The sequence below is a fragment of the Rattus norvegicus genome, chromosome 12, assembly GCF_021556685.1.
Source record: "Rattus norvegicus strain SHRSP/BbbUtx chromosome 12, alternate assembly SHRSP_T2T, whole genome shotgun sequence".
Taxonomy (NCBI): Eukaryota; Metazoa; Chordata; class Mammalia; order Rodentia; family Muridae; genus Rattus; species Rattus norvegicus.
Window position 1 is genome coordinate 36397635 of NC_141545.1, and position 21708 is coordinate 36419342.

At 46.7% G+C, this 21708-nt stretch overlaps 1 protein-coding gene, 1 long non-coding RNA gene and 1 pseudogene across 4 annotated transcripts in view; 1 reads left to right on the forward strand and 2 right to left on the reverse strand.

Moving 5' to 3' along the window:
• The window catches only part of Tmem132c (transmembrane protein 132C), a 328815-nt gene that overhangs the window by 282249 nt on the left and 24858 nt on the right, over positions 1 to 21708 (reverse strand).
• LOC148002307 (transmembrane protein 254 pseudogene) lies at positions 429 to 4315 on the reverse strand (annotated as a pseudogene). The gene has a single exon (XR_015634319.1). The product of XR_015634319.1 is annotated as a transmembrane protein 254 pseudogene (transcript).
• On the forward strand, positions 11570 to 17819 carry LOC148002308 (uncharacterized). Its single transcript, XR_015634320.1, has 2 exons — positions 11570 to 14448; positions 16798 to 17819. It is a non-coding gene; the product is annotated as an uncharacterized LOC148002308 (long non-coding RNA).

The following is a 21708-nucleotide window of genomic DNA, read 5'->3' on the forward strand; positions in this document are numbered from 1 at the left end:
TGGCAGCGTCCAGGCAGACAGGGTGCTAGAAAAGGAGCCATGAGTTCTGCATCTTGATCTTAAGGCAGCCAGGAGGAGACCATTTCACACTGGCCAGACTTGACCAAACATATGAGACCTCTAAGACCAGCCCCTCCACAGTGACATGATTCCTCTAACAAGGCCACACATTCTCCAATAAAGCCACACCCCCTAAAAGTGCCACTTCCCAAGGGCCAAGCATATTCAAACCACCACATGGAGCAAAGGTAGAGAAAGGCAGGGAAATGGCTCAGCTAAAGACCTCAGGAACGTGGCCGGAGGTCTTCAAGACGGAGGTCTACAGAGCTAGAAGGGCAAGGTCTTTATTTCTTCCTTAAATCATGGATTTATCCAAGGTTGGTCAGACACCAAAATAATAGTAACTAGAGGGTCTTAGACAATTTTTTTTTATGACGACACTGCCTAGAAGACAGAGAGGTCATCATGGAAACCAGAACCCACTGAAAGGAGAGCTTGAAGAAGTAGAGAAGAAGCCCTGCTCTCTCCTTTGGGATTTTGGTGCTTTGGTCTGTAAGCAAGCAGGATGGAGAGAGAAGCTATACCAAACAGAAAAGTCTGTAGGAACCAGAGGAGCCGGTCCTGGCTGTCTGTGATTCTTTTATGCTTGCATAATACCAAAGCATTCATCAAGGGTTCTCCCACATGAATTAGCCATGCAAGCCAATACCCACTCCTTAAGGAGGTGTGATAGAGGAGTCCACCATGTACTTTGTGAAGGGACCCAGGGGCCCAAGGTTCTGATAAGGGATTCTCTGAGGCCAGACGACAACCCAGCCACATGTAGTAGCAGCAAGAGATGGCGATGACTGTGAACCAGAAGAGGCTACCCCTCTGGAAGTATTTGGCACCTATGGCCAAACCCATTGCCGCAACAACCCCGCGGATGGTCTCTTGCACCCAGTAGAAGGTGGCCCAGAGGTTGGGTGTGCAGCTCAACCTGTTGTACTCTGAACCCACAGTTACTACTCACACCTCCCAGGACCACAGAGGACACAGGCTTTGTCTCAGGAAGACATTAAGGGTGGTTTATTCAATTCAGCACAGCTCCAGCTTCAAACACACACTTCCTCCCTCCTTGACTCATCTCCACTCACAATACCAGCTCCCAAATATTTAACCCTTAAGTGCTAGCTAATATATTTATATTTCTTATAAGAAATCAGATAGATCTTTCAAGCAGAGGGGCTGGGAGTGTCATTCCCCTGGAATCCTGTGTGACACTCACCCGCTCCTTTTATTAACCTATTTATATATACTTTTATAGTGCTAATGAGAAACCCAAGGCTTCCTACGTGCTAGGCAATCTCTCACCTTTGACACTTATGGATGTGACCATGACTTTCCCAGGCTTCAGAATGGTTGCCACTTCAGCCCAGGATATTCACCTCTACAGGTTATGGTGTCCTTATCCCTTTTGATCCCCCAGGTCCCAGCTCAAAGAGATCCTTCTAGAAGCCCCAGTCCAGCCCATGCTCAACGCCTCTATTCTGATGCCAGGTGACATATCTTACAGCCTTGCGGCTGGCCAGCAGCTATGAGTTATCTTTGCAAGGCCACAGGTCTCTTCTCTCTCTCCCTCACTAGGAGACAGGACTCTTCACAACTGCATGTATCCTGTGGCTGTATACATATTATGTGCAGTTTCGAAAACCCACAGAAGGCATTCTGGATCTTTCTCCAGCCCTTGCTGCAGTCCACTATCATTGGCTTGTAGACACATCAGTCCAATCCCTACCTGCACTGCTCTGGCCTTCTTTACTGTGATTTATTTTTATTTTATATTGTATGGGTGTTCTGGCTGCATGTATAGCCTGTGTTCTCATGAGGCCAGAAGACAACATTGGATCCCCTGAAACTCCAGTTGCAAATGGCTATGAATTGCTATATGGATGCCAGGAATCACGCCTAGGTCCTCTGCAAGAACAGCAAATGTTCTTAACCACTGAGCCATCTCTCCATAAGATCCTAGGGTAACAATAGCCCTGTCCTGCTTGGCAAATCCATCTGATTTCTTATGTTCTCTTCTTGTAACAAACTCTGTCCCAGGGGTATGCCCTTTTTGAAATGTATTTTGGTATATCTGCAAACTCTATAGCCAGGTTAAATCGTCATCAGCCATTCATGATAGAGATGAAGGGGGCGGGGCATTATCCAGTAGTATATAGCTTAATTAACAATGGTACAGGGTTTTGCTGAATCTCCCAGGCTGGCATCGAACACTTTATTCTCCTGTCTCTGCCTCCCAAGTGCTAAGATTATAGGTGTAGTCAGTGAGGGTGTCTTTAGAAGTTGAGGAATAAATGAACCAGGAAACTCCTGGCCTGGTCAATTGCTGTGAATGGACCAGTGGCCAATTCATGCTTTCAGTCATGAAAAGAGACAAGTTCCTAGAGCACTCCAAACTCCACCTGAGGAAAGTAAACAGTGCGCTTAGCCACAAGGACAGAAACGGGCAACACTTCCTTTTCTAGTCTCTCTCTCTCTCTGGGTATTTTTGGCTCAGATGTTAACTGCGTGAAGGAACAGATTTCTCCACTGAGATAAAAGTCCTTTGATCTTCGAGAGACTCTTGTTTGCTTTTCATGCCAAGAGCTATTAAATAGATCCCGAGTTCAAGTGTCTCCCAGGGGCCCCCAGCCATTTCTCGGCTTTCCCACCCTTTCCTTCTCAGCTGTGAGTGATGGATTTAATCAAGTTCTCAGAAAACTTAGAGCAGGAAGGGAATGGGTCACCTCCAACAAAGGGCAGGGATGTTGTTGGTTTCTTTCTTTCTTTTTTTTCCTTTTCTTTTTTCTTTGTGGGAACTCAAAAGATTCTCTTCTGGGGGAAATATAAAAAAAATGAGTCTCCCCATGCTGGGCCATTTCTTTGTCTTCCTCATTATTACTCACTGTTCCCCACATAGATTTTTATGTGGTTCTGTGGATAGCGGCTGGGTTGCACACATTGTACTGGACAGAAGGAAGACGCACAGCTCCTTGCGGCTTCATAACCAAATCCCAATTTGGCCACATACAGTCTCTGCTGGTGCATTCACAAGCCAGGTGCTAGGTCCTCATTTAGGTAATTGTGTAAAGAAAGTTTTGCTCTTGTAGGAACACACACACACACACACACGAGTGCACATACAGAAAAGCATATTTCACAATCCCACCAAGAAAATCCTTGGCTTCTTGGCCTCAGGAAAAGAGGAAAAACTAGCTACGAGTCCTGGCCTCTGAGACCTGTTTCAGGGCCTGTGGGGGCAGCAGGTAGAACGTGAGTAGTGGGACTTCCCATGTGGAGATGGAAACCCTGGTATCCAAGACGATTCTGTCGCTGATGTCAACCAGGAAGTGACATCACAATGGTCACAACTTCTCCTCTGCACTCTGTGGAAACTTAAGAAACCTGGCGATATACTCAGGAGCCCCTATGAAAAGCAGCACCATAGACCCAAGAAGTGTAGCCAGAGGGTCAATGATAAAAGATCTTACTCTACATGAGGCAGAGGGCTCCCTCTTGCTCCTGTGCAGATGGGAAGGAATTTATACTGAAAACCAGGGCTTAGGGAGCCACCAGCAGCCTGGGCCCACTCAGCCCTCCTTTCTGATCCGTTATGGCATATGCCCTTCTATGGGGGGAAGCCTGTGGCTGATGAGGAAGGGAGGCAAGGGGAATGGCTCACCTTTCTAGGCTGCCCAAATGGCAGAGGGCAGACAGTGAATGCAGAAACACATGACAGACTGCACAGTTCTAAACGGGTTGGCTGTGTGATCCACTCCAAGACCCAGGGCGCATCCCAGAGGAGGGGATAGAAAGATCTGAGTATGGTGAACCCTGCAGCAAACTTCTCTGACATTACCCAGCTACATGTTTGTGACCTCATGGCACCTGTGACCATCTGCACAGGACGGACTCTGAACATTCATTAAATCATGGGTAGAGAAAGGACCCACAATGCATTTCTCCTCTTTAGAGTCTATTCATAATTAATGGTTGTGAGGGAGAGGTGTCACTCTTTGGGGAGCATCTGGAAAGTTGCCCTTGATTCAGAAGACAACCTCTCACCTATGCTGAGGGGTCAGGGCCTCTAAACTCTGTGGGTCATGAACTAAAAGAAGGCATGAAAGGCGGCTTGGGGACTTTTTGAGAAGAAAAGGTGCCAGCAGTAGAGAAGGGGCTGAGGGAGGGGAATGGACGATAAAATTCATTATAGGACATTATGAAACTATTAAACAATTCAAAAAACCTGGCTGAGGCATATGCTTTTAACCCCAGCACTCAGGAGGCAGAGGCAGGTGGATCTCTGAGTTTGAGGTCAGCCTGGTCTACAGAGGGAGCTCCAGGACAGCTAAGGAAAAACAAAAGAAAACAAAACATCTGACTCTTCTACAGCAGCCCTGAGTTGAGCTTGGTGGCTGGCCACCACCTCAGCTACTCAGCTGGCTTCTACCTTAGTGTAGCCTGCGCACAAGAACACCCAACCCTCCAGGTTCCTCTAGGTTCCTTCAGGTTCAAGACAAAGGTGTCAGGCAGTGCTGGCACCTCCTGGAGGCTCCGAGTTGCTCCTCCTCTGTCTGCTGCTGTGGATTCTCAGGATCCTTGGCTTGCAACTCCATCACCCCAACCTCTGCCTCTACCGTTAAATAGCTATCTTCCAATCTGTCTATGTCCAAAGCTGCTTCTTCATTCTCTTTATGAGGACACACTCCTCATTCATCAGGCCACAAAGCAAAGATGTCTCTCCAATATGATCATATTCTGAGGTTCAGGGTAAAAATGAAGTTTTGAGAGGGGGGGCATTTCACAATCACAAATAAACCAGGGTGGAGGGGGAAGGGCACCTTGAACCAGCTCTACCTGAAAACATCTCTCCTTTTAGACCTTGTGAATGAATGGTGAGACCATTCTGAATGCTACCTGGAGTTGGATTTCTGTCATCTACTACCAAGAATCCTGATGAGTCCAGTCTTGGTTAGAAAGGGGCTAAAGGATGTTAATGCTGCTTCAGAATCAGTTTTCCCTCACAGAACATTCAGGAGCAACTGGGACAAGGACTTTTTAGTGGCGAAGGGGCTGAGAACATTCCAGTGAGTTCACTGTAGACAGTAAGGTAGGGGGCTCACTGGATCCCAAGGATAGGACGGTTAAAAAGGAAGACCAAGGTAGTCTTGACGAGGCGTGGCAGAATGTGGGTACCTGAGTAGCATGTTGTGCAGATGTGGCCACGTTTCTTTCACAGCAGAGAAAGGGAGCAGATAATCATTCTGAAAGGACCCTGAGCAAGCCGAACGCACTTCTGGGCACATCTAAGTGACTTGATCAACAGTCAGCACGAACTCCATCACTATGGCAACACCCTCAGACTTTTTTTCCTTCAGAAAACAAAGGCAAGGGGGCAGAGTGAGGAAGTGGGCCACCTTCAGCCTGGCCTTTGCTGGGTCACTTTAGTCAGAGATGTGGTACCCAAGGCCGCACACACTTGTTAAGTCATGGGCAAAGCTCTACATCTTGTTTAGGGAGTGTGCAGATGCATCGAAGGCCACAGTCATCTTGAGTAACTGCAAGCCAGATACAGTGGGGTGAAGACCACAGGGTCTTCACTGAGTTAATCAGCTAGACAGCTCTGGGGACTTTGCTCACTAGCACATAAGAGGCTAAAACCACGGGAGCATCTGAACAGGAGGCAGGAATCTGGCTCTGGAGATCTAGGCCTCTGTCATTAAAACATAGTCTGAGGCAATGGCTCACAGAAAGGGTCTGCTATACAAAAACTGAGGCCTAGTGGCACCTGCCTATACTCCTGGTGCTGGGGGACAGCCACAGAGGCTCCCTAAGGGCTTGCTGGCGGGAGAGTCTGACTGACCAGTGAGCTCAAGGTTCACTGAAAGACCCTATCTCAAAAAATAAGAGAACCATTAATGAAGGCATTCAACTCCAATTTCTCAGCCTACCCCCACACCTGTACACACAGGCATGCATACTTATGCAACACACACACACACACACACACACACACACACACACACACACACACAAAGTGGCATTGGCGTTTGCAAGACACAGTGGTGCACATCTGCAGTCCCAGTAAAGGGACTATTAAAGCCAGGAGTTGTTGAGTTCAAGGCTAACCTAAAATATATTGAGACCTGGTATTAGAAATAAAACTGGCGGGGCTGGGGATTTAGCTCAGTGGTAGAGCGCTTACCTAGGAAGCGCAAGGCCCTGGGTTCGGTCCCCAGCTCCGAAAAAAAAGAACCAAAAAAAAAAAAAAAAAGAAAGAAATAAAACTGGCTACTGGCGCTGTGGGCAAAGTTTGGCTTCCTGCCACGCCTGACGACCTGAGTCGGATCCTCAGGCTGCATGTGGTAAAATGAGAGAATGGAGTCCTGCAAGTTGACCTCTGACCTCCACAGTTGATTCTGTCAGGCTTTTTGTCATAGCCTCAATCAGGAAGAGGAACTAAGACATGCGTGCTACGAAAATTTCGCTTTGTCAAAAAAAAGAAAAAAAGTATTGTGCTTGCTGAGTGTCTGTCAATCACTATGAGTTTAAAAACAATGACCAAAGGCTCTGTCCATAAATTGACAAATGTCAGTTATTAATTAAGGGACACAAATAAGAACGTGGCTTTTCTGACCTTTGGTTTCTGCCTCCTGGGTCATGGCTCCTCTTGGAATCTGCCTGCTTCCTACCAGTGCCTGAACAATATATTGGACCCAGGCAGCAATGCCTCTCTGTTGATGGACAACTCTCATCCCCACCCCTTGACCTGGAAGCTTTTCCAACTCATTGCTAGGAGCATGAGAAGTCGTTCAGTTGGTAGGATATTTGCCTGGCATGCATGAAGCTCTGAGTTCAAGGCCCAGGACCTCCCCAAAACTGCACAAGGTGGTATATGCCTGTAATCCCAGCACCAGAGAGGTGGAATCAGAAAGACCAAGAGTTTACGGTCAAGACCACCCTTGGCTACATGAGATCCTATCTATGAAGACAATTTATCAATCAATCAAAATGTTATTTACCTATGTGACAGAAAAATGGTCACTGAACTTAAAAACCAGTTTGATCATATAAAGGAAAGACCTCAGCCCAGGTGATGGGACCAGATTAGATTCAGACCTGACGGCAAATATGTTCCAGCAGAGGGGGCTTCCGGCCTGTATACAGGGCTCAAAGGATGCTCCCTGAAGGTTATCAGAAGTTGCACGCGTCAGATCGCTCAGCTCCTCCTGTCTCTCCTCCCCTTGGGGAACTGCAGCCTGGAGACCCATCCCCAATGAAAATAAAGGAGATTAAGGAATTTCTTTTTTTTTTTTTTTTTTTTTTTTGGTTCTTTTTTTTCGGAGCTGGGGACCGAACCCAGGGCCTTGCGCTTCCTAGGTAAGCGCTCTACCACTGAGCTAAATCCCCAGCCCCCCTTTTTTTTTTTTATTTTAATGGCCATTTTAATAGTTTATGTGTGATTTAGAAAATGCAGGTGGGGGTGGATGGAGCACATAGTTTAGGTACAACATGCTTTTCTTGATGTTTTTACACTGATTCGACCAAAATCAGCATCTCTTACCACTTCTTTCTAGGTTCTATATATGGGAATCAGCATGGTCCTGTGTGCATCAAGCTGAGGTTTGCTGGGCAACAACACCCTTCCAGAGACAATTCCGGCTTCCCCTTCATCCAGCAGCAGTGCTTGTTGTCCCCCGACGGCCACCATAAGCACCATCGACCAGACAGGCTTTCAGATAATGAAAAAGCCAAGCCCATCCCACATCTGATTCACTAGGACTAAAGGAGAACAGGAAGACTGCGTTTGACAAGCTCAAAAGTGAATACAAGGGAATTAACTCCCTGAAGCTTAAGCAGAAGCTATTGCAGGTGAAAAAACCCCCAGGGAATGGCCGGGTGGGAAAGAGACACACGGCTAGGTAACACTATAAGAACCCATTGGGCTGGTTCAGTCAGAATGATCTTAAACAAGATGGCTGCCTTGGTAATTTTCCCAGGTTTGGTGATTTCAGCCCTGGGAATTGGGCTTCCCCTAGTGCACATGTCTTCTCACCACACTGAATGCAATCAATAAAAGCCCCCATAGGTATGTCCAGAGGTTTGCTTCCCAAGTGATTCTATTCTTTCACATTGAGTATTTAAAAAAAGGGGTGGGGGCACGTGGTACTTGCAAGAACCACATGTAAAGCCTGAGTCTCGGTTGTTAAAGTCAAGCTCTCTGGGTCGCCATTGGTCGATTCTCAATGGCCCCTGCTTTGAAGATCTGCCAACCCTGGACCCAGTTGCCAACTCCCTAGGTCGCCCTGCTCTCATTGGAGATATGTGTCTGGGTCGTGTGACTTCCTGTGGCACCGTCCAATCCAAGAGACCAAAAGCTAAGAGCGGCAGCTGCCAACAAAGAAAAGAAAAGAAAGGGCCCATAGTCAGGACAACAGTGACTTATGGGAATGAAGAGGAAGGTGGGGCCCCTCTTGTGGGCGTTCAAGGACTCATCAACCGAAGGCAAAAGGACTGGGTATATGGCTTAGGCAAAGCCTGATATGGCAAAGTATGCGCTCAGAACATTCGAAAAAATGAAAAAAAAAGAACTGAAAAAAGTCAAAACGCCATTAAGAGATAATGCAACTTTAGCTTTCCTTAATTATTAATAGACTTTGAGGAATAATTTAGAGCTAAATTACAACCGGATAGAGGGATTCATAATACATGTGGGTCACAGGGGATTATGAAAATATCTGGCCTCATTTTCATGTCACCTGACAGAAATTCATCCAGGAAAATGCCACGAAACATAATCGTGAACATTAATAGACAGTTCCCTGAAAGCGGTGGGCGCTCCCCCTCAATCCAGAGAGTTAAGGCTTACGGTTTTATGCACAGGCAATTCTCAACATCTTTACTCAAATAGTCTTGATTTTCAAAAGCTAATAGTGGTTCCCACTTGCGCTGTTCGTGCTTTCCCACAATTTGCTATTTCCCCTCTCCCTCCTGATTAATACCCTGACTTAGGGAGGAGAGGATTGCAGAATGCCCATTCTGCCAGGATACAAGGAAGATCCAGTCTTTGAGGCCAGCATGTAAGACTCAGCCAGTGCCATGAACTCCTGAAGAAGATATGGAACCTTGGGAGCCCTCAGGAACCTAGACTGAGCTTAGTGGCACAGACTTGATATTTCAACATATGGGAGGTGGAGACAGGAGGATCAGGGGTTCGAGGTCATCCTGTTACATACTGAATTGGAGGCCAGCCCTGGCTGTGTGAGACCCTGACTCACAATAACAGCAGCAGCCACAAAACATCTGGAAGAACTTCCTTCCTTCCTCCATTGTAGAAAGACTCCTGTCATTTAGCCTTTGTTCCTTTGATAACAGTCATGGATATCATCAGTCACTTTCTCAATCCCTGGGGCTAGCCACTCCCTCTTCCCTCAAATTTCCTTGGTGCTAAACCACCCTGAGGAATGTCTATTGCCTTCTGCAAAATACAAATTAGATCACGGAGCCCCGGCTCTCATCTCTGCAATGATTTAATTTTTGCAGAACCATTGGTGAGCCTTTCATTTTTCTTTTTCTCCCAAAACTGAGCAGTGATCCAGTTGGTAGTAGGGAAACTGAGCTTCCACAGCAGTTGACAGCACTAATTTGTTATTTTTTAAATATGCCCTTCCTGGAGGCTTCGGAAAACGGAGTACTGAAATGACGACATAGATACTTGACACAGAATTCCTGCCATCACATCTCAGTCATGACACAACTCTTCTTTTAGTCGCTCTAAAACCATCATGAGAGAAAATGGTGGAACACCCCAATAATACATGGGTCTCTTTATTGGGTAAAGGAGTATGTTCCTGGACCCAAAATACTGTTTTGTTTTGTTTTTTATCCACAGAACAGTGTGTGCTAGTTAGTTTTCTATTTCAACTTGTTATAACCTAAAATAATCTGAGAGGAGAGCTTTGATTGGACATGTGTGTCAGGGATTGTCTACATTGTTAACTGATGGAGGAGATCTCAGCCCACTGTGGGTGGCAGCATTCCCTAGGCAGGGGGCCTGAATAGGACAGGGAAAAGTTGTGTCTAAGGAAGCAGGCAGCAAGAGCACTTCATTCTCTCTGCTCTTGACTGTAGATGTCATGTAACCACGTTTGCGTTTGAGTTCCTCCCTTGACTCACCACAGTGACAAATGACAACCTAGAAGAGTAAGCCGAACAAACCCTCTTTGCCTGTGTTGCTTTTGATCAGGATATTTTATTCCTGTGGCAGAAACAAAAGTAGAACTCATTCTGTAGTAATCATCCTTACCAGTCTGTTATCACTTCAAGGCTGTGCCCACGGTCAGGGCACCATTTTGCTGGAGAATTCTGTACTATAGCAGTCTTCAAGGACCCAGGGGTGGATAAAACTGGCCCCGAGTTCTCTTTGAAAATATTCTATGATGGACTCAGAGGTCTTCCTGAAATAGGCAATTTATAAACTACGAGACTTTGGCGTCTTGTAGCAGGGAGGACTCCTCTCTAATCACCAGCCATTTCTTCCATTAGAGAATAAGATAATGATGTTTAAATGTCACCAAGTGCCCACTGTTTAACAGCTGTGGCTTCCTCATTTCAGATAATTTAATTTCCAATGAAGGGAGAAAAAAAAATTTAAAAGCAGCCACAAAACCACAACCCGGAGCCGCGGAATCATCTTGAGTTCTGTAGAAACATAATGTTTAGAGAATGGATTGCACCGTAGGCTTTGGATAACAGCAAGATTTGAGGGACTTTGCACAGCTCTGGCAATTAAGGAAAACGGAGTAACTGCCAAGGTGGCCTGGGATCAGAATAATTGAAATGTTAAGTCTCTTTCTTCTCACAAATGAGCAGCTCACACCTCTTCCTGAGATGTCACACATGATACTTCTAGAAAAGGCTGGGCAGGTCGACACGGTCAGAATCTCCCCATCGAGTGCCAGTGCGACAATTCTTGCAGGAAGTCAGCAGAGAGCCTGGTTTCAGGGAATGCAAGGTTCAGAAGCCAGGAGCCTGGACCAGTTTCTCCTGATGTTTTTGTATCCCAGTCCTTTCGTTTATAGTGACGCTTCCTTTTCTTTACACGTTAGGGAGTTGTGTAAGTAGAGTTACCTTTTCTGATATCTGTAGGAAGGAACTTGAAGCCACGTGTCTACAGCAGCGTCCTGGCAGTCAGGAATACAAGGACACGCATCCCAAGGTCATGAGAAAGGTCAGACGCTTTTTCATTATTTGTGAACATACTGGTGCCTGCCCAGGTTGGGAGTAGGGTGCACACATGATCTAATACCCAAAGAGGCTTTCAGAGATTATGGCTATGATGCTTTCTTTGGGAGATCTGAAAGACGGAAAGGCAACCCAGTAGCCGTAGCATCTTTGACTTAACCCAGCTCAACTCTGCAGCCCACAGACTGCTTGTGCTAACTATTCTTCCGTACTTATCTACATGTGAGCACAGGCTAAGATGGCTGGCCAAAGAGCCCCAGGGATCTGCCTGCCTCTGCTTCCCAGCATTGGGACTGAAGGATTAAAAATTAATAATAAGCCGCCTAGCTACCCAAAAAGAAGAGGTAGGGTCTGTGAGAACATGAACTTTTCGCCCCTCCCTTGCTGTACAATGGTTCCCGGAACATTCTTGCATGAAAAGTTTCCTGGAACAGCCACAATGACCCATAGCCTCCGGCCACAATGGTCCAATGGCCCTGAAAATGTCACTACCCCTAATCACAATGTCACAAAGTCCTGGGTGTGTTGCCTAGTGTTACACATGACTAGCATATGACCTAAATGTATGGGCAGTTTGTGGTTTTGGAATTCCCCTCCTCCCTCCCTCTTGATCCCCCTGGTTTGTGGTTTTTTCCTTTATAAGCTCTGTGAAAATTCAGGTCGGGGTCGAACTCCTCTACTCCCTGTGTGGCGTATGAGTCTCGACCCCAGCATGCTGGCCTGAGCTCTCGTTTCATCTCGCTCACAATAAATCTTCCTCGTGTGATTACAGCAGGTCGGTGTCTGTGTCCTACTGGGTGCGCGTCTTTCCCGAGACTTGAGTGGGGGGCTCCCTTCGGGGGTCTTTCATTTGGGGGCTCGTCCGGGATCTGCGCGACCACCCAGGGGTCCTAGACCCACTTGGAGGTAAGATTCTCTGTTTTATCTCAGCGCTGTGTCTGGGTCTGTGTCTATGTTCTGTCTGGGAATCTGGTGCGATCGCTGTTTCGGTTTTGCGGACGCTCAGTGAGACCGCGCTCCAGGAAGGAGAGCGGGGTGGATAGGGATAGACGTGTCCAGGTACCCACCGTCCGTTCGCCCTGGGAGACGTCCCAGGAGGACAAGGGGGGACCAGGGACGCCTGGTGAACCCCATCTGATAGGTCCAGAGGAGACTTTACTCCTTGACGACCGGTTTGTTAGGCAAGGTCTGCGACCTGCCGATCAGTTTCAGTGCCTCTGGTCGACACGAAGTCGACGTCGGTTTTGTTTTTTTTTTTCTCTTTTGTTTGTGCTCGTGTGTGTGAGTGTGTGTGAATTAAGTCCTGTAGTCTGTGTTTTTCGGTACCGGTTTAAGGTCTTAGTGCACTGTCTGGGCAGATGAAGGATTCCTGCCCTGTGCACGAGAGTCTTAGTGCACTGTCTGGGCAGAAGAAGGTTTCCTGCCCTGTGCACGGGTGGAAGAAGGTTCCCCACCCCGAAATGGCGCCTGTGAGTAGATGAAGGATTCCTACTCCGAATAGTCTTTTTCTTTCTTTTTTTCCTTTTTAGAAAGCGCACCGGGGGACGCCCCAATCGCGCAGGCTCTGGGACTCGTGAGAGACGTTCCACGAGTCAGCCTTTGTTGGGTCCTGGCTCTGGGACGCGTGAGAAACGTTCCTCGAGCCGAATTTTGTCGGGAGGACCCGGCAACGGACAGTCAAAAAGATCTGACTGTGACTTTGGAGGTCGAGTTCGGCTGCCTATTTAAGTATAGGCACGGACAAGTGTGCTTAGATGTGTTAGTGTCTGTTGTCTGTATTCTGTTTCTGTGTTTGGTATCCCGGAAGCAGCTAAGGTTAAGCTGCAGTTTGGGCCAGGTACTGAAGGTACCAGGCATCTGTGGAAATTGGTTATAGGATGCTTTGTCTTGGTCTTGTTTGTCTGGATTGTTTTCTGTGGTATTGTCCAGTGTTTTTTTGACTTTTGTTTCGTGTTTGAATTTGGACTGACGACCGTGTTTAAAATCTTGGACTGACGACTGTGTTTGAAATCATGAAACTGTTTGCTTTGTTCGTTGAAGAGTTTTACTTGGTCCCCTTAATGCTTAGTAAGAAACTTAATTTTGTAGACCCCGCTCTAGTGGCAGTGTGTTGGTTGATAGCCAAAGTTAATTTTTAAAACATAGTGTTTTGGGGGTTGGGGATTTAGCTCAGTGGTAGAGCTCTTGCCTAGCAAGCGCAAGGCCCTGGGTTCGGTCCCCAGCTCTGAAAAAAGGAAAGAAAAACAAAACAAAAACATAGTGTTTTATCTGTGCTTATGCTCGCAGCCAGCTGTGATGAACTGGGAAAGATTTAAATTTTGCTTGGGAGCAAAGAATCTTAAAGGCGGAGTTTCAGCCGGTATGACACTTAGTGCATAACTGCCTAAAAGATCAAAAATGCTGTTAACAGGCAAAAAAAAAAAAAAAAAAAAAAAAAAAAAAAAAAAAAGGGACAGGCTGTGTTAGAAATGCTACAGGAAGAATAATCTAAAAAGGCTGAGAGCTAGGTGGGGCTATAAGGAAAACAAGAATAGGAAAGGAATTTCTGACATTTGCTCACAGTAGGAGAGCACTCATTTAGAGAAGTTCTTTAAGGAAGCCTGCCTTATCTGCTGTCTTTATTCCAAGGGAGGAGTCAGTCTCCAGCACTAAATTACTTGGCGGTAGCCAAGGTCAGGATTAATGTTTTCTTTTCCTTGGCCCCTTTAAACCCAGTGAGACAGTTTGGTAAAGGGCTACTACTGAGGTCCTGATAGCCCCAGGTGAACTGGTTACAATTCTTTTATCAGCCCCCTGGCATCTAGCACCCAGGTTCTAACCATCTCTCCATCCTTTTGTTATTAGTTGTTACTAGAAGCCTAGTGTCATTTGGAGGCTGGTTCTCTTGAGAGGCAAAGCCATGGAGCTGACACTGACAATGGCCTTTTTGTTCCAAGAAAGGCCTCCTGGTTTAGCTGTGTGACTAAATGCTGTTTGCCCTCTTCGGTAGACTCTATTCTCAAGATTCTCTTGTTTTCTCACCATCCCATTTGATATGCTTGTTAGTAACTGTTACAGGTCTTCTTTACCACTGAGGAAAGACGGAATCCTACTAGAGGCCAGAAAAAAAAAAAAAAAAAGGGTTCCAACATGCATAGAAGGCCCTCACTTCTGCCTGCTCTCTTCATACCCCTGAAGGTAGGGAGTGCTCCAGGTCTGCCCCCAGGCTCCAAGGGTGGGTCTCCTAGGGGCTGGAAAATGCCCCACCAATCTGGCTAAGATAAGGAAAAGATATGAAGAGAAAGTTACAGAAACTTGAAGGGTTAAGCTAAGTCGCTGAGAGAGTTATTGTAAGTTGATGCATGGTTCAGGGTCTGTGCAGAAAAGTGGACAGCACCTAATAGCTGTAGAAGAAGATGCAGAGAGACTGAAAAGAAAAAAAAGAAAGAAAGAAAGAAAGAAAGAAAGAAAGAAAGAAAGAAAGAGGTAAAGAGTGCAGGAAGCTAGGGAAGAAAAGAGACTAAAAGAAGAGGAAGCTAGAGAGCTAAAGAGAGATAAAAGACAAGAGAGGAACATATACTGGCCACAGTAGTTAGGGAACCTAGGAAGACAGTACCTGGCAACAGAAGAGAATTCCTGGCTAAAGATCAGTGTGCCTAATGCAAAGAAAAAAAAAAAGACACTGGGTCAGGGACTGCCCCAGAAAGAACAAGAGGGGACACTGGAGAACCTCTTGGTCCTAGAGTGCTGGCTATGTACAGAGATAGAAGGGAAGTGTGGATGCAGGGACCCAATGCTCTGTGCTCCTATGCCCCCCTCCAGTGGGCCAATATCCAAAGACCTTGGGTACAGGGGCCTACTGGCAACAAACAATACTTATGGACTGCCCGAAGAACAGTGGACCTTGGCGTGGGCCGGGTAACCCACTAGTTCATAGTCATCCCTGACTGCCCCTATCCCTTGCTCATGAGAAAATTGCTCTCCAAAATGGCTTGCGTGGGCTGAAATGGCTGGGTGAGGCCATGTGTATGCATATCTACAGACTGTGTATGCGGAGCTTAAGACCTGTCTCAGTGCACCAGTACCTGATGCTGGGAGACGAATGGCTTAGCGCTGTTCTACTTGGAACATATCACTCCTGCCAGCCGGGCACTAACAATTATCACCCAATCCAGGACTTAAACTGTGATAGAGTGGCTGATGTTCTGCCTTTGAATAGAGTGTCCCAAAAGATGGGACCACTGGTCAGCTGCCATGGACTAGATTCTCCACCGGTTGGGGACAATCTGGTCACCTTGCTGCCCAATCCGGACCTGGAGCCACCACAGCACGAGTGTCAAGTACTGGCAGAAGCCCATGGGTGGAGGAAAGACCTCTGCGACTGGCTGATTGACCCCTGCTGAAAGCCGAGGACCTTGTCCACAGACGGGAACAGTTCTCTTCATGAATGAAGGTCAGAGACAAGTGGGTGCTGCCATGGTGGACAACACAATGTCATCTGGGATGACTGAACCTCTACCCCCCCAGTACATCAGCACTGCAGATGCCTTTACCATCTCTTGGATGCCCTGGTGAAGCCAACAACTGTGAGTACTATTCATTGCTCAGGATATCAGGAGGGAAGAGATTCAGTGACATGGGGCAATAACGAAGCAGATAAAGTGGCTCGAAAAATGGTTATGCAGGAGCCCATCCTGGTTGCAGGCCTGCAAGAGACAGCCACTGGGAACTGGGATCGGACTAAGGGATGGCCTCACTTAGAAAAGGCCCAAATTGCTTAAAAGATAAAGGACAATGGCACATTGAGGGGAAAGCTATACTTCCCAGAGAACAAAGAAAAGACTCACTTTGCCAAATACAGAAATGGACTCAATTAGGAGATAAAAAGTTTGTCCAAGTAGTTAAGTGTATGTAATAGACTTTAAGATTTTAGCCAGAGAGACAGTAGAAAGTATAAGGTATGTCAATAAGTGAATGCTTAGCAAGCAAACAGGGCAAAGAGACCTAGAGAGTTTGGTGAAAAGTCGAAGTGAACTTCACTGAGATAAAACCAGAAAAATATAATCACAAGTATCTCCTAGTGCTTGTAGATACTTTTTCAGGAATAGATAGAAGCTTTCCTCACCAAACAAGAGACGGCCTCTGCAATCATCAAGAAGATACTGGAAGAAATCTCCGATTTGGAATGCCCAAGGTAATCTGGTCAGACAGCGGCCCTACTTTCGTTGCCAAGGTAAGCCAGGGTGTGGCCAAGTATTTAGAGGTCAATTGGAAATTACATTGTATTTACAGACCTCAAAGTTCAGGACAGGTAGGGTAAATAAATAGAACTCTAAAAGAGACCCTGACCAAATTAACCATGGAGACTGGCACAGACTGGGTGACACTCCTTCCTTCTTGCTCTCTTCAGAGCAAGAAATACCCCTTCCAGATTCAGCCTTACCCCCTTTGAGATCTTATATGGGGCCTCAGCCCCCCTGACTGTATTAGATGATGTTACTGAACCAACATGTCATAGTGCCATAGTAATAATGATTTGTGTGCCAGGCTAAAAGACCTACAGGTGATACAGAAAGAAATCTGCTCACAGCTGACAGCAGCCTATGCCCCGGAGACCCCTGAGACATCCCATCAGTTCCAGGTTGCAGCTACACTGAGTCCAGACACTCGAGCCTCGCTGGAAAGGACCGTACCTGGTGCTGCTGACCACCCTGACAGCTGTCAATTCTCAGCCCTCACCAGCCGTGTACTAGCTGTTGGGGCTGAGAGCTGGGACCTAGAGGGAAATTCAGTCATGTTTGTCCTGGGTTCTATCAAGATAGGTGTGGGATAGGCTTGATTTCCATTACAAATGATGTAACATTGCATATGTTAGTACTCTTAACACTTCTTGGGACTGTGCCTCAGGGATCACAGTCCGTATAAGCTTAGAAGTTCTAAAAGCTAGTCATGACCTTGGTGGATAGGCTTGGATAGTGTCCAGGTTAGAATCCTCATGTTAAGACTACAATACCAAGCTGTTATGCTAGATGAAGCTGAGTTCTCCATGAAGTTCTAGGATTAGAACTATTAACAAAAAAAGAAGTGGGGAATGAAGGATTAAAAATTAATAATAAGCCGCCTAGCTACCCAAAAAGAAGAGGTAGGGTCTGTGAGAACATGAACTTTTCGCCCCTCCCTTGCTGTACAATGGTTCCCGGAACATTCTTGCATGAAAAGTTTCCTGGAACAGCCACAATGACCCATAGCCTCCGGCCACAATGGTCCAATGGCCCTGAAAATGTCACTACCCCTAATCACAATGTCACAAAGTCCTGGGTGTGTTGCCTAGTGTTACACATGACTAGCATATGACCTAAATGTATGGGCAGTTTGTGGTTTTGGAATTCCCCTCCTCCCTCCCTCTTGATCCCCCTGGTTTGTGGTTTTTTCCTTTATAAGCTCTGTGAAAATTCAGGTCGGGGTCGAACTCCTCTACTCCCTGTGTGGCGTATGAGTCTCGACCCCAGCATGCTGGCCTGAGCTCTCGTTTCATCTCGCTCACAATAAATCTTCCTCGTGTGATTACAGCAGGTCGGTGTCTGTGTCCTACTGGGTGCGCGTCTTTCCCGAGACTTGAGTGGGGGGCTCCCTTCGGGGGTCTTTCAGGACCACAGCATGAAACATCATCCCAAGCTCCCTCCCCACCTCCCGCCCCATGTGCGCGCTCAAGTTCTAGGGCTCTGGTCTTCATGTTGCTGCCAAAGCAAGTATTTTACCAACTGAGACATCTAGCCAATCCTTCTGAACTTACAAAAGGCAAGGTTGGGAGGCTTTGCTGTACACGACATGGTTGTATTTTATTAGCCTCCACTTAAGACCGGCTCTAACCGATATGGTTGTCTCTCAACACTTTCCATGACCTTGAACACAGTCCTTACCTAGCATCCCTGTCACCTGTGCCTGATGTAAAGATACAGGCAGGATGGCTCGGCTGGGCAAAGGCACTTGTGGCTGAAGCTGATGACCTGAGAGTTTGATCCTGAGGCCCCACATGATAAAATGAGAGAGTTAACTCCCTAAGTTATCTGCTAACCTCCATACACAACGTTTCCTCTCTAAATAAATAAATAAGTGATTTTTAAAAATGTCTAGCGGTTACCTAAGATGCATTGGTGAGGCCAGGTCTGTCTAGCCCTCTTACCAGCATTTCTGTTTAAATGTGGGCTTCTGATTCAAGCTCCCCAGGGACCAAACTCTTGCTCTTTACCTGATTGAGGCTTGGTTGCCCATTTCCTTACCAGTATCTTTGAGTTGCACAAGCCACTTCACCAGTTACCTAGTATGAGATGCTCTGGTTATCCACAGGCATCCAAGAATAAGGGTCATGGGAGGCTACCCTCGGAGAACTTACATCTGAAGGTGAGGATCTAAAGCCCTCTGAAGACCTGGGCAGCATGGCCCTCTGGAGCTTCCATTCATGGTGTGCTTTGGCATCAATGCACATTTTTTTTTTCTTTTTTCTTTCTTTCTTTTTTTTTTTTTTTTCCAGAGCTGGGGATCGAACCCAGGGCCTTGCGCTTGCTAGGCAAGCGCTATCAATGCACATTTTATTGAATGTCTCCTCCCACTTTCCACACTAATGATTCCTGTTTAGAAAAAAATTGCCATCATTATTTCCTGCCAAGGTGGAAGGGAGCATAGCCGTGTGTGTGTGTAAGACAGACAGACAGACAGAGAGAGAGAGAGAGAGAGAGAGAGAGAGAGAGAGAGGTTTTCCTCTCTGACATCATGAGACTTCCTAAGCAACTCCCACTTGTCACTCAACTTCTTAGGATCTAAATGGGTTTTGAACTCAGGGGTAGAAGATGATAGTCTCATGTATAAAACATGTTGCCTAATACTCCGGGATGCTGATTAGCAGGGAGCCTCTGTTGGCAGTGAGTCTCATGGCTCACGTCTCCAGCAAAGTTGTGAGTTTTCAGCCTGTAAATGAATCCCCTCTGAAGACCCAGGGTGATGGGTAAAAGGAAACCATGGTGCTGAGAATCTGGGTACCTGGACTTCCACATTAACTCTACCACTGGCTGCCATGAGAATGTGCCCCAGTCCATCAATGTCTGCACAGCTGCCCTAACCTTCACTATACAAGAATCCAGTGCCAGATTGGGGACCTGACTGTGCATGACACTCAACAGGAGAGAGCAAGGTCCCTGTGCACATAGAACTTCAAATGAAACTGACTATAAACATTGGTGCTTATTAACATAAGAAAATAAGTCAAGACTTTTAGGAATGGGTGTAGGGCATGGAAACATGGATGCCAATCTGTTCTCAGGTGGGGAAGAAAAGGTTGTTAGGAGGTGAGCTGAGGTCCTGGACATGCGTAGGTGTGAGTTAAGAGTTAGAGGGGCTGGGGATTTAGCTCAGTGGTAGAGCGCTTACCTAGGAAGCGCAAGGCCCTGGGTTCGGTCCCCAGCTCCGAAAAAAAGAACCAAAAAAAAAAAAAAAAAAAAAAAGAGTTAGAGAGAGGATGCAAGCAATAGTCTCTGGAGTATTTAAAGTTTCCCCCCAAAGGAAAGTATTATTGTTTACATCATTAAAGACTGGCTTAGGGACAGAAATAAAAAAAGGGCAAGAACATGAGGCATCTCCAGGGTTCCTGGGGCAAGAACATCGGGCGTCTCCAGGGTTCACAGGGTGAGAACATCGGGCCTCTCCAGGGCTCAAACAACAAGCTATCCTACTGGCAGAACGCTCTGAAAGCAGACTGCAGGGCAAGGAGGATGCATTAAGGAGGCTTGGGAAGGATGTGAGGCAAGGAGGCAGAAGGAAGGGACCCCCAAGGCTCAGTCCCTTTGCCGCAATTGTTTTGCAGATGTGGCAAAGCAACAGAGCTGGAGGGGCCTGGGGCTGTTGGCCTCTTAGAACAGGAAGAAACTGGAAGAGAGCAAGGGAAGACTGGTGCCTGCCTTTTTTGGACACTCCCCTGTCTAATAGTCTCAAACCAAAAACAGACCTAAAACAAAAGAAGGAGATACCCTAGAGGAAAAACATCTGGTAGCTTCAACCAGAAGGAGCCCGCCTTAGGAAGAGGGGTGGGGCTAAGGATGGAGAAGTTAAAGGAGGAGGCAGATCCTGGGAGGTCTGGATTGACCCAGAGAACAAAGGGAGCTACCTCAGGGTTTAGAAGGAAGGGTAACAGTTAGCTCTGTCTTCCTCAAGGTGCTTTCTACCCACTCTTCAAAGCAGTGGTTCTCAACCTGTGGGTCATGACCTCCATGGGGCTCACATCTCAGATATCTTGCTTGTTATTTACATTGTGATTCATAAAAGTAGTGACTTACAGTTGAGGAGTGTCAGTGAAGTCATTCTATGGTTGGGGGGTGGGGATTGCCACAGCATATGAGGAATTGTATTAGGGAGTTTGAGAACCACTGCCCTAAAGCCACCTAGGGCAGAAGGAAAGCAAGTCATCAGGCTGCAAATACTCACTAGTATCTGATAGCTAATGTTTGGGTGTCAGGGAGGAGCAAGCTCCCAGACACCATAGGGTGTGACCCTAAATCACAGCAGGTAGCTGTCCAAGAGGAGGCTTAAGCACCTCGAACATCGTGAAAGGTGAACCATCTGTCAGGCTTCCCTTCCTTCGGCCTTATATCTATGCACTTTATTGACTGTTGAATTAGAGGCGCATCAGGGAGGACCTTCTCACTGCTTTTACAAAGCTTGGGCTCTAATGCAGAATTGCTCAGCCACACAGTAAAGGACTGCAACCTCATATTAACACAAATGGTGGTATTAGAGGTTTTCTTTGAAAGGATGTAGAGCTCGAAAGGTTAAGGGGAGGGGGGAGGTGCTCTTGAATCCTAAAATGAAATTTGAAAGTCTGTCCTACCCACTAGGAGATATTATTATTGTCCAGAGACAGAGACAGACAGTGATACAGAGATAGAGAGACAGAGATAGAGACCCAGAATCACAGCCCAGACCCAAGCATCAAACACACACATGCACAGGCACACACACACACACACACACACATACACATACACACACACACACACACACACACACACACACACACACACACAGTGAGAGAGGAAGGGAGGGAGAATGGAAGGGTAGGAAGAGAGGAGGAGGGAGAGGGAAAGATTGACCAAGTCTGAAACTAAGAATCGCAACCAGACCCTCTCAGTTTTATGACGCTTCAAGCCAGCATCTACAGGCAAGCAAGGTAGAACTCGATGGGGCAAGGCTGGACATTCACCAAGGCAAGCAATCCACTATTCCCAAGGTTCAGGAAGCTTATTATAGACCCCAAACCAGGTTTGAGGCCGTAAATTACTCAGAGGCATGGTTGAGGAGTAATCCAGTAATCCACTTATGGCTTTAAGTAAATCTGGTTGCACACGGAAGCCCTTCTGAGTTTACAAACCTATAATATTTCCAGCCACTGGCCTGGAATCGGAGGGGGCC